Below are 9973 nucleotides of genomic sequence, written 5' to 3'. Positions count from 1 at the left end.
TGCTGATAGTAGTGTATAAAAGTTCAGTTTTATTCCTTGACAGTAGGATTTATCACACAGCAAGTTCAAGAGTTCACTCCTGCGGACACACATATGTTGTGTCCCAAATCGCGCATTTCTGTACTAAATACTAACTTTTTGAGTAGTGTATTACAGTATTTTGTAACCACAAATCACTACACAGGTAGCCCCCTACTGGCAGGATGAAGAACTGCGTAACTTATCATAGAACTACATGCTTCAATACAATACTGAACAGAATGCAGATAAATTATGTGTTACCTGTAAACCAAACAAAATACTTTCAATAGGGTTTATTCCAGGTGCTACACTAGCTCCATATAACCGTTGGCTACAGTATGTATGAATGTGTTTAATACCCCTTTCCCACCAATGTCTCAATCAGGGTTATACCCAGGTTGACTGTATTTGACCCTCCTCAATCTACTTAGTTTAGCGGGAACAATTATGTAATTGGTGGGAAATGACAGTGGTGCAGCAGTCAAATAAAACAAAGAGAAATGTTCTACCATCGTTTGAAACAGTTAAATATCGATACTAGAGAAACCTACTTCTTTGTCCAGCTGCTGCAATAAATATACGGAGGAGAAATCGGTGTGCACAAAATCCTCCGAGAAGTGTTTGATGGATATGTATTTGTGCTTTAGAACATAATCAGTAAATAAGCTTTACTTTTCTCTCTACAATGACAAATTAATGTAGCTACAAATCAATAATTCTGCTGGTATACAGCTGGACTGGAGTATGGGATATTAGCTGTTCTGTTCATTGAATATGACGTAAAAGCCTCACTCATTTCTACCACTTAAGGTATATGTTATTGCATTGCTCCCGGGTTGACCCAGGTAATCTATGAATTGCCATGACCAGGGATATACCCATGTAGACTGGCTTGGTTTGAATTTCCAAAAGGTAATCCAACAACCCTAGCCCAACTCTGGTAGGGTGAAAGAGGTATAAGAGAGATATCATAGTTCGCCATAGAGGCTAACAGGTGAGATGATGATTGAGAGAGAGAGATATGAAGGCCATCCAGAGCACTGATATTTGTGTGTGTAGAAAAGGGGGAGGGGGTATTTCCATAACAAGGCTGCATATGTAGAACAGATCTAAGCAGAGGCAGAATAATGAAGACACCAGTACATGCTCACAAGCAAAAGCCTCTCTTAAGGTTTCAGATCAACATGCACCCAAATGCCTTTGACAGTTCATGCAAAGCCTGCTCAACATATCAAATCTATTGCTTCAAATACTCAGCTATACCAGCTTTGTGCATTGTGCACAGGCCATATCAAAGCAAGAAATGTAATAAAAACCCTTCCAGACACTCCAGGGTTTACAAAAGCACATCAAAAAGTTATTACTGTCTCCATTAGAGCATCATCATGACTCAGAGCTACTACCATAAGATTAGCCTCCCAATAATATGGGGATGTTTCCTACATCTAAATGAAATCAGTGTGCAAACTTTTGAAATGTTGCACAAAGAGAAGTTAAATAGGTGTGTTTCCATCAACTGGTTTGGATCAAGTAATCTAGGCTACAGCCTAGTTTGGTCAGAAGTTGATGCTATAGGCCACGCGTGGGTGTAATCTCCCTGGAAAAACAGTAGAAGAAGTAGCGGTTGCTAACAAAACAAGACACCTTAGCCATCTAACCCATCTAAAAAAGAAAAATGGAGACAGGTCTTCAGGGATTTGGTTCAATTGGGCAAGTTTTAATTGATCTATGATGCCGGTGAGTATTTCGCCATTTATTTAATGCTGTCCCGAGACAAAGACACATATCCGGGAAGATGACAACAGCAGAACCCGATGATCATTCATGTGAGTTAAGGGCTTTTCCCCCCACCTGAAAGTCCAGAAAAAAAGGTCCATGTTTGCATACATTTAATCCGGTTAATTTTCACATTGCAGTTATGCAATTGCACTAAAGAACACATACAGTAACTATGTCCTGTCACATTTGTGAGCAGCGTCTGCTGATACTTGATTTGTACTTGATTGGGCTTCCGTGTCCTCTCATATCCTCTCTCTAGAGTTTTTTCCTCCCAGTTCAAAGCCTCTGCTACTACCACCTAACAAGTTTTCTCTGCTCTGATGGCCGACAGCTGTCTGCTCTGAGCGCATCGACTGTCACTATCTGGCACAACCACACATTATACGTACCCTCTAAGCCAGAAACTATGCTTCTTTTATAATGCAACGCCTGACGGAACTTCATTGTCAGACCACATTTTGGCTCTTTGCTGCAGACCACGATCCAGGGGATGTTTCACACCTGTAATTTTGATTAAGATCAAACTGAAATGTCTAAAAGCCAAACGCGGTAGGTGTGAGAGCACCCTAAGTGTTTGCTCAACAGAATTTATTCCACAAAAGGTTCCATATATACCCATTCATCACATCCACTCTTTTTCATCAAAGGCCAGAACCACTTCAAGCATGTGTAAAAACGTATAATTGCTGTTCCATTTAGCTTTTCTGATGCGATACATCAAATTGTGCATGAAAATATATGAATGGAAGCACACAGTGGTAAAATTGGGATTTTAGGATGGTCCCGGGTATGCGGGGGAATTATTTTATTTTTTTAAACATGAAATGGCCTTTTCTGGAGATTTGTGCAAAGAAATGGAGGAATCAAGTCTTACATGATATGTGCAAAACTGCAAGGTTAAGAGCCTATCTGTTACGGTGGGGGGGTGAGGTGAGGACCCAAATACAGTAGGCAGCAGGCAGGAGGGAGCTTCAGCAAAGCGTTTATTGAAAAAACAACAAAGGAGAAAAAGGCAAAAATCCAAAAGTTCCAAAAAACCAAAACCGGCACGGGGGAGGACGATAACAAAGGGGAAAACTCCACAAGGAACACTCACGAGGGATGACCGGGAAAGACTCACAGGGAAGGCAGGAGCACAGGCAATAAAACGCAGACTGGGGAAACTCACATGCAGGAGGACTCAACGTGGACAGCAACAGCACACAATGATCAAGCAAGACAAAAGACAAAAAGATTATACAAAAGGAACACAGAGGTTAAATACACAAGGTAATGAGGTAATGGGAAACAGGTGGGACGTCAGGTGAATCACATTAGGGCGGGGCAGGACAATCAGACAAAGTGAAGCTAGACAAGACAAGACAAGACAGGACAGGAAGTTGACTACCAAAATAAAGCAGAAAGCAGAACAAACAGACACAGGGCAACAAGGCAGGGCCAGGGACACAGGACCACGGGGAAAACAGAGAAAAACACAAGGAGGCCAAAGAAAGGAAAACACACACCCAAACCACAACACTATCAACAGGTATTAGGGCATTTGAATTAATGTAAATTATTGTTAGTCAGTCATGTCACACATTGTATTACTTTGTTATGAAATAGGAAGTGACCCAGACAATGTGCCAAACATAATGTGCCACATGCAGAAACAGTGGGGGACATTTGGGTCTGTGGTGACCAGGTCCACCTCACACAAACTTCCTAAATCCCATTCTCTCTCTTTACTATAACACATACTCACACACACACACACACACACGCACAGTGCCACAGGCTCTCCGATGCTTGGAGCCCTGCCACTGGAGGAGATGCGAGGACCGGTTCAATGGCTTGGTCAGCAACATGAACTTGTGGCGGCCGTTTTTACTTCCGAGCACCCATTTTATCTGTTAATCCTGCCGACATACACACTTAGGTTTTATGTTGTTGACCTGCAGTGATGAACTGTATGCGGTGCTGCGCCAAATTTTATGGTACATATTTCCAGTAGGTAACTGACTGCAAGCAGGCATATCCCGACACAAACGAGCAGGCTCATGTGCCGAGGCTGAGCCCCGGAGAGCCCCGGCCCAATTTAACCACACAGGTAACCACACAATTTTACCACACAGGTAAACATAAAAGGCACAAAATTGTGCACTTCCAAAAAAATTGTCATTAGTAAGAAACAATAGTGAGGGGTAGGGCTAACCAACCCTAGAAGAAAAATGAACATCTTTATCATCATTGAATATTGAGAATCCCACCCTGACTGCTAAATTAAGCGAAGCACATAACTGTGCATATGTTATTGCAGGAAGCAGGATAGAGAAACAAGGTGGCAATGAGGGAGAACAAAGAACAAAACAGGCCATGATGTAATTAAATGTTTACTGATGTTGGCTTGCATGATCAAATATTCAATGATCAGATTTGGACAAGACTCCAGGGAGAACAGGATCAGAGATTAGGTCTTTAGTAAAATGTGAAGTGGCAAGTGTGCTATAAAAAGGTTAATATGTTCAAATAAGAAAATAAGCAGTCTTGAGAGCCTCTCACACATGAACAACCCCAAGTTTCATGTAAACCAGATAATTGCATTTGTCTGATATAAAAAATGTGCGTTCACAACAGGGATTTTCTTCTTGAGTTAAAGGAAGCACATCCCTCTCTACTCCTTTTGAAGTCAAGCAGAGCCATGAAATGGTGCAGGGCACGATGTGAGCATCAGCAATGGTGTTCAAATTTAAACCTGCCAGAGGCCACGTTAATGTGGCTCTGCTAAGCTCTTAGGAGCTTGTTTTGACCCTTTCCCCAGTCAGAAACAAAGAGACTTAACAGTAATCCAAGCAGCTCATATCACTCAAGGCAAATCATCCCTGAAATGAGTTCAGTCAGGCGGAGGCCATGACTGCAGACTGCCTTTAGCCTCATCCCCAGCTCTCCATTGTCTTCCGCTCCATTGGCTCAGAGCCAGTAACCAGATTGAGCGAACAAAGAGGGGGGGAGGCTTGCTTTTAGTCCCCAGAAAAGTCACACTTAAGGCTGTCTGCTGGTAAATAAAAAAAGAGGATTTAACAGTGTTACTGCACACAACATAAGGGCCACCTCTGAGGGATCACACAAACAAACACAAGGCCATTGTGTGAAAGCTGGGCCTAAGTTTGTCAAATTGCTTTCCTGTCATTACACACACTGACTGCACTGACTGAAAACCATTTCCCTCTAGACTTTAGACTCTAATGTGGATTTTTAAAGGAGTCACAAATTTGATTTTAAGTTGAAAGTCAACTGAAATGAGCTTCCGGTTAAAACTATCGAAATCTGAAGAAGAATCTTCAATTCTCCATCCGCCTATATGCACAAGAAAAAACAACAGACGTGGCTGGCATCATGCAGCCAAAATTTGTGTACGAGTAGCCTGCAGCTGCTCTTTTATAGACAACATGGCCAGTCGGGGTGACTTAATCGTCCTCGTGAGAGCGTTACGTAGATAAACACCGGAGGTAAAGCATGGGGGCTTTGACAGGACGTCCCTAGTAAGCACACATACAGTATGTCGCCACAAAAGATTGCTTCATCTTCAGCTCAGCGCTCTTGAGTCCCTCTCGGTTGAATGCATCCAACATCTCAAGCTTCTTTTTCCTCCAATGAGTCGCACTTTGTTCCATGGCACTTCAAAACTTTTCACCCATGCAGAGATGGGACTGATGGGTGATATGGGGCATGTGTTGGAAGAGGCAACTGACATTGGCTCAGGCGATAAAGGGCTCAGCTGAGGATTTGCAGGACCTGCATTACACATGTATGAGTGAAAACAGGACTGTCAGGGGAAAATAAGGTTTGACCCTATACAAATTCTAACAAAGGGTTTCTCAGAGGTTTACAGTACTATCAGATTTACTTAAAACATACTAGTTTACTTAAGTTTGACTACAAGAAAGGCCGCATTTTCAAAAAGACGGCTGTCAGGTCCTTTTAGGTGGGTCAATATAAGGTTAAACCTCAACAAAATTGATACAAAAGTTTTTTTATGGATTCTGATACGATTGGACGTGCTAAATTACATACTAAAATCTATTAAAACCTAACCTTGGGAAAAGGATCAGTTTCAAGATGGCCACCAAAATGGTTGCCAGGAGGTTGGAATGGCTATATTTCAATTACTAATTGGCCTATATGGGTGATTTTAGGTCAACTGATGGTCAGAAAAAACAAGAAAATTATTTTACATGTTAACATTGAAATATTTTTAAAGTCTTTTCAGCTGCAATGCAGGTGTTTATTGAAATCAATACGTTTTAATATAATGCAAATGCAATGCATGACTGTGATTTGCATGGATGGGGGAATATGGGAAATATCTTAAATGGTGTTATATCTCATCTAGAGGTCATATTGTTTAAAACTACTTAATCTTCAGGCCATTTTCTCAAAATTGCAATGTGCCTACTGTCCTTCTCTACTGTATTGCACTGTTCTCACAAACTCTGGCCTATAATCAAGTGCTTGGGCTCTTTGGGAGGCTGAAGGTCTGTATCTAGTACAGAGACAGCATAGCAGAGGCATGAATATAGTTTCTTTTTCCCTTCTTTTTTTTTAAAAAGCACATTTTTTTCTCTACAAAATTATGATTGAATTGAATTAAATTCAGTTATTAATTTGCAGCTCAACTATGTTGATTAAAACATCTCGTTAATCTCCCCTCGTTTCAAGGAATGAAGAATCTTTCTGCACTGAAAGTGTGAGCAGATGTTTGATGTCATCTTCTTGAACGAACTGCAGATCATCTGGTCCTTTAACACTTACTTTTACCAACTCATTTACCAAAGTCTTGCTTCATCTAGCTGTGGTAGCACGGTCTGTATTGCCTTCTCCACACAGTCCATGACTCATTCTTCTGAAACACAGAATTATGCGGCACAACAAGATTAAGACTAAAGTGATTATGTACAGAAAGTATTTTGAGGAATACAAGTATTATACGAGTAACAAGAGTCAATATCTGTGCTCGGATTGAATAAAATAAAATTCCTCATTGGGTAGCGGACCATGTTTGCGTTCTGTGATAGGCTAGTTCCAGCGGGGGGGGGGGGGGGGGGGGGGGGGGGGGGGGGGGGGGGGGGGGTATGAAGTTAGATTCCTGCCAAAAGATTGAGATGAATAGTGGCAATAATAATCACATTAAAAGATAATGCCATTAGTTTACATTCAAAAAGCTGACCCAGAAGCGCAGCAGCTACCATGGACCGTTAATATTATCAATATGTATACATTCAATGGCAGCCATCCGTTGATGCCGCTGTCGCTGCTATTTCACCCGGATCGTTGGTGTGATTTGTTGAAAGGATCATCCAATTGCGTCCAGAGTAATTTGAACTATGCCCGTTGATCACACCACTTGTGCAGAGAAAATACGTATGTAAAATACCGAGCAGACGACCAGACCAATGCGCAATCTTGTCTATTGATAGCCAGACTAAGAGCTTTATGCTGTTCGTGATTATGTCACTTGATCGTCAATGGATAAATTTATTAAACACATTTCCGCCAGTGAAAGAAAACAAAAGATAAAACTTAGATTTTAAAATAAAAATCCCATGGTACGTCATTATGAGTTAAAATAAAGATAAGATAAAATAATGCACTTTTCCAGTACTATGGTAGCTTTGACTACTGTGATTTCATCTGTAATACTTATATTACTGTGACTAAGGAGATATCATTGTGACAGAAGTCAGAGTAAGTAATTCACTGCCAATCAGGTATTGCTGGGATTTGAACCAAGGATTGCCTGGTTACAAGGCAGGCGCTTTAACCACTAAGCCACAGCACCTTTACAACCAGCTGTAAGAACAAAGAAATTCATTCACATATTAAGTTGTTTGCGTCAAAAGAAAATTTACACCCAGTAATTCTTATTGGTACAGTTCATCAACTGTAGAGTTGTTTGTAAATATTGTGCAAGGTGAAAGAGATCTCTGCATTTCTATTTTCCTGTAACTACTTCACTTTATCAGCACCTTATCACATTATCTTCTGGATAAATCTGTGACGGGTGTGGCTGCAGCCTGGAGGGTTCCACGTCATCCGTCCCGTCTCATGCGGTCTCGTCTCATTCCGAGGTGTGTCCTTCGGTAAATTCAGAGGCTCAAAAATAGGAAATTGCGAATAATTTTCCAGATGGAGTCACGGGTAAATTCCAGACCACGTTTGTTGCAATCAGTTGAAAAACTTTAAAAACTGTTAAAGTAACTTTGCCATTCATATAGTTTGCTCCTTTCTGAATGTTTTGGTTGTGTTGTTCCATATTAACATAGCCTACATTTGATGAAACATGCATCAGCAACGCAGCCATTTCTGCCAACTAACAGCAGACAGCAGAGAAGAGGAGGGATAACAAGGATCTGCACACAACAAGAACAAGAATACAAAAATAAACATGTTACACTCTTTCCAAGACTCTGTTAAATTTTATATTCTATACTGTTTTCACAGTGAACTGGGACATTGTTGCAAATACAACTGCTTATCAGCATGGCAAGAGAATTCGACTGTATAGCTCTACTACCGCGGCCTTAGCCTTCGGGTCTCTGGCACCCGGGGCAGAATGCGTTTTTGGTTTTCTACCACTGCGGTCACGGCCTTCGGGTCTCTGGGACCCGGGGCAGAATGCGGTTCTATTTTTCTACTACCGTGGCCTCGGCCTTTGGGTCTCTGGGACCCGTCCTGCATTTGACTGCGTATCTCTGGTGCCACGGCCTTGGGCCATGTTGCGATTGTGTTTTTCTTCCACTTCCGCGCCAGCGTTTCTATTGTATTGTTAAAAACAAAACATAATGCTTGACCTCTAGTGGGAGAGAAATTCCTTCTATGGCTGCAACTTGGAACTATAGAAGGAATTTTTGAGTTTGCCTATGATCTACATTTAATTTAAGAGACGGACATATATTTTTAAATATTTAAAAAAAACACTAAATAGTTTATTCATTAGCATGTTAGTTGACTTGAGCTTTAACTTTGAAAAGTAAACGAGATATAGTATTTTATTCCAGATGCAAGCTTTTATTTTGAAAAGTAAAAGCTCTGGGATGGCAGAAGGATTTTTTTAGTTTGCCTATAATCTGCATTTATTTTATAGACGGACGTATATTTTAAGTGTTTTATTCAGTCTGCATTTATCTTGTAGACAATTTTAATTAAAGTAATGTATTCATTTGTATGATGGCCGTTACTGTTTAGTTAAAAAAACACCAAATATTAAAAGTATTTTATTCATTAGCATCATAGTTGACGCAGGCTTGTTTTATTCCAGACGATTGTCTGCATTTATTTTGGCAACACAACCATAACATTTAGAAATGAGCAAACTATATGTATGGCAAAATTGTTATTTTAACAGTCTTTAACATTTTTCAATTGATTGCAACAAATGTGGTCACGAATTTACCCGTGACTCCATCTGGAAAATTAGTCGCGATTTTGTATTTTTGACCCTCTGAATTTACCGTTAGACACACCTCGGCATGAAACGAGACCACATGAGACGGGGCGGATGACATGGGACGCTCCAGGCTGCAGCCGTACACTCTTAATAAATCCACCTTCTCCATTATGGAAGCGAATAAGAGACATAAGTCTTTGAATTTTAACAGCCACTGAATACTTAATATTGAAATTTTTATTTTGAAAATTATGTATCTGAATTTATTTGTTCTCCTCTTCAGAATTCACCTCTTTGAAATTTAAATTTGAAAATTCTTGGTCTCCATTTTAAAAACCTGAATTTCAATACTTATTTTGATACAAAAAAATACAACTTGCAAAATTTCAGAAAAAATAAATTCAAGTTGGTCAAATTCGACTGCTGAAATTCAGATAAAAAAATTCAAGTTAAATATTCACATTGTAACATCCGGGCTACCCAGGCTAGGAGAAGCAATTGAGCCTGCATACAGTCAAACCGACGTCTGGCCTATCAGAGGACGGCCTGTCTGTCACGTGACCCAAGATCTCGCTCGGCACGGAGATTGAAGCTGTAAACCGCCGTTAACATGACAGCCAGGGGAAACGACGGTGCTCCGGTAAGTTTGCTGTTTATCAACACAAGGATGTTAGCTAAATATATTTAGAACACATAGCTACGGTTTGTGTGACTCGTGTCTCTCTGTAGGTAGCTAACTAAGTCTGC

The 9973-nt window shown here is 40.5% G+C and overlaps 1 non-coding gene across 1 annotated transcript; it reads right to left on the bottom strand.

Annotated features, from left to right (window-relative positions):
- Positions 1-7545: 7545 nt before the first annotated feature.
- On the bottom strand, positions 7546-7618 carry trnat-ugu. Its single transcript has one exon. It is a non-coding gene; the product is annotated as a tRNA-Thr (tRNA).
- Between the last annotated feature and the right edge of the window lie 2355 nt (positions 7619-9973).

The sequence above is a fragment of the Etheostoma cragini genome, chromosome 14, assembly GCF_013103735.1.
Source record: "Etheostoma cragini isolate CJK2018 chromosome 14, CSU_Ecrag_1.0, whole genome shotgun sequence".
NCBI classification, from domain to species: domain Eukaryota; kingdom Metazoa; phylum Chordata; class Actinopteri; order Perciformes; family Percidae; genus Etheostoma; species Etheostoma cragini.
Note: the sequence above shows the minus strand (reverse complement) of the source record. Positions and strands in the feature narration are given on the sequence as shown.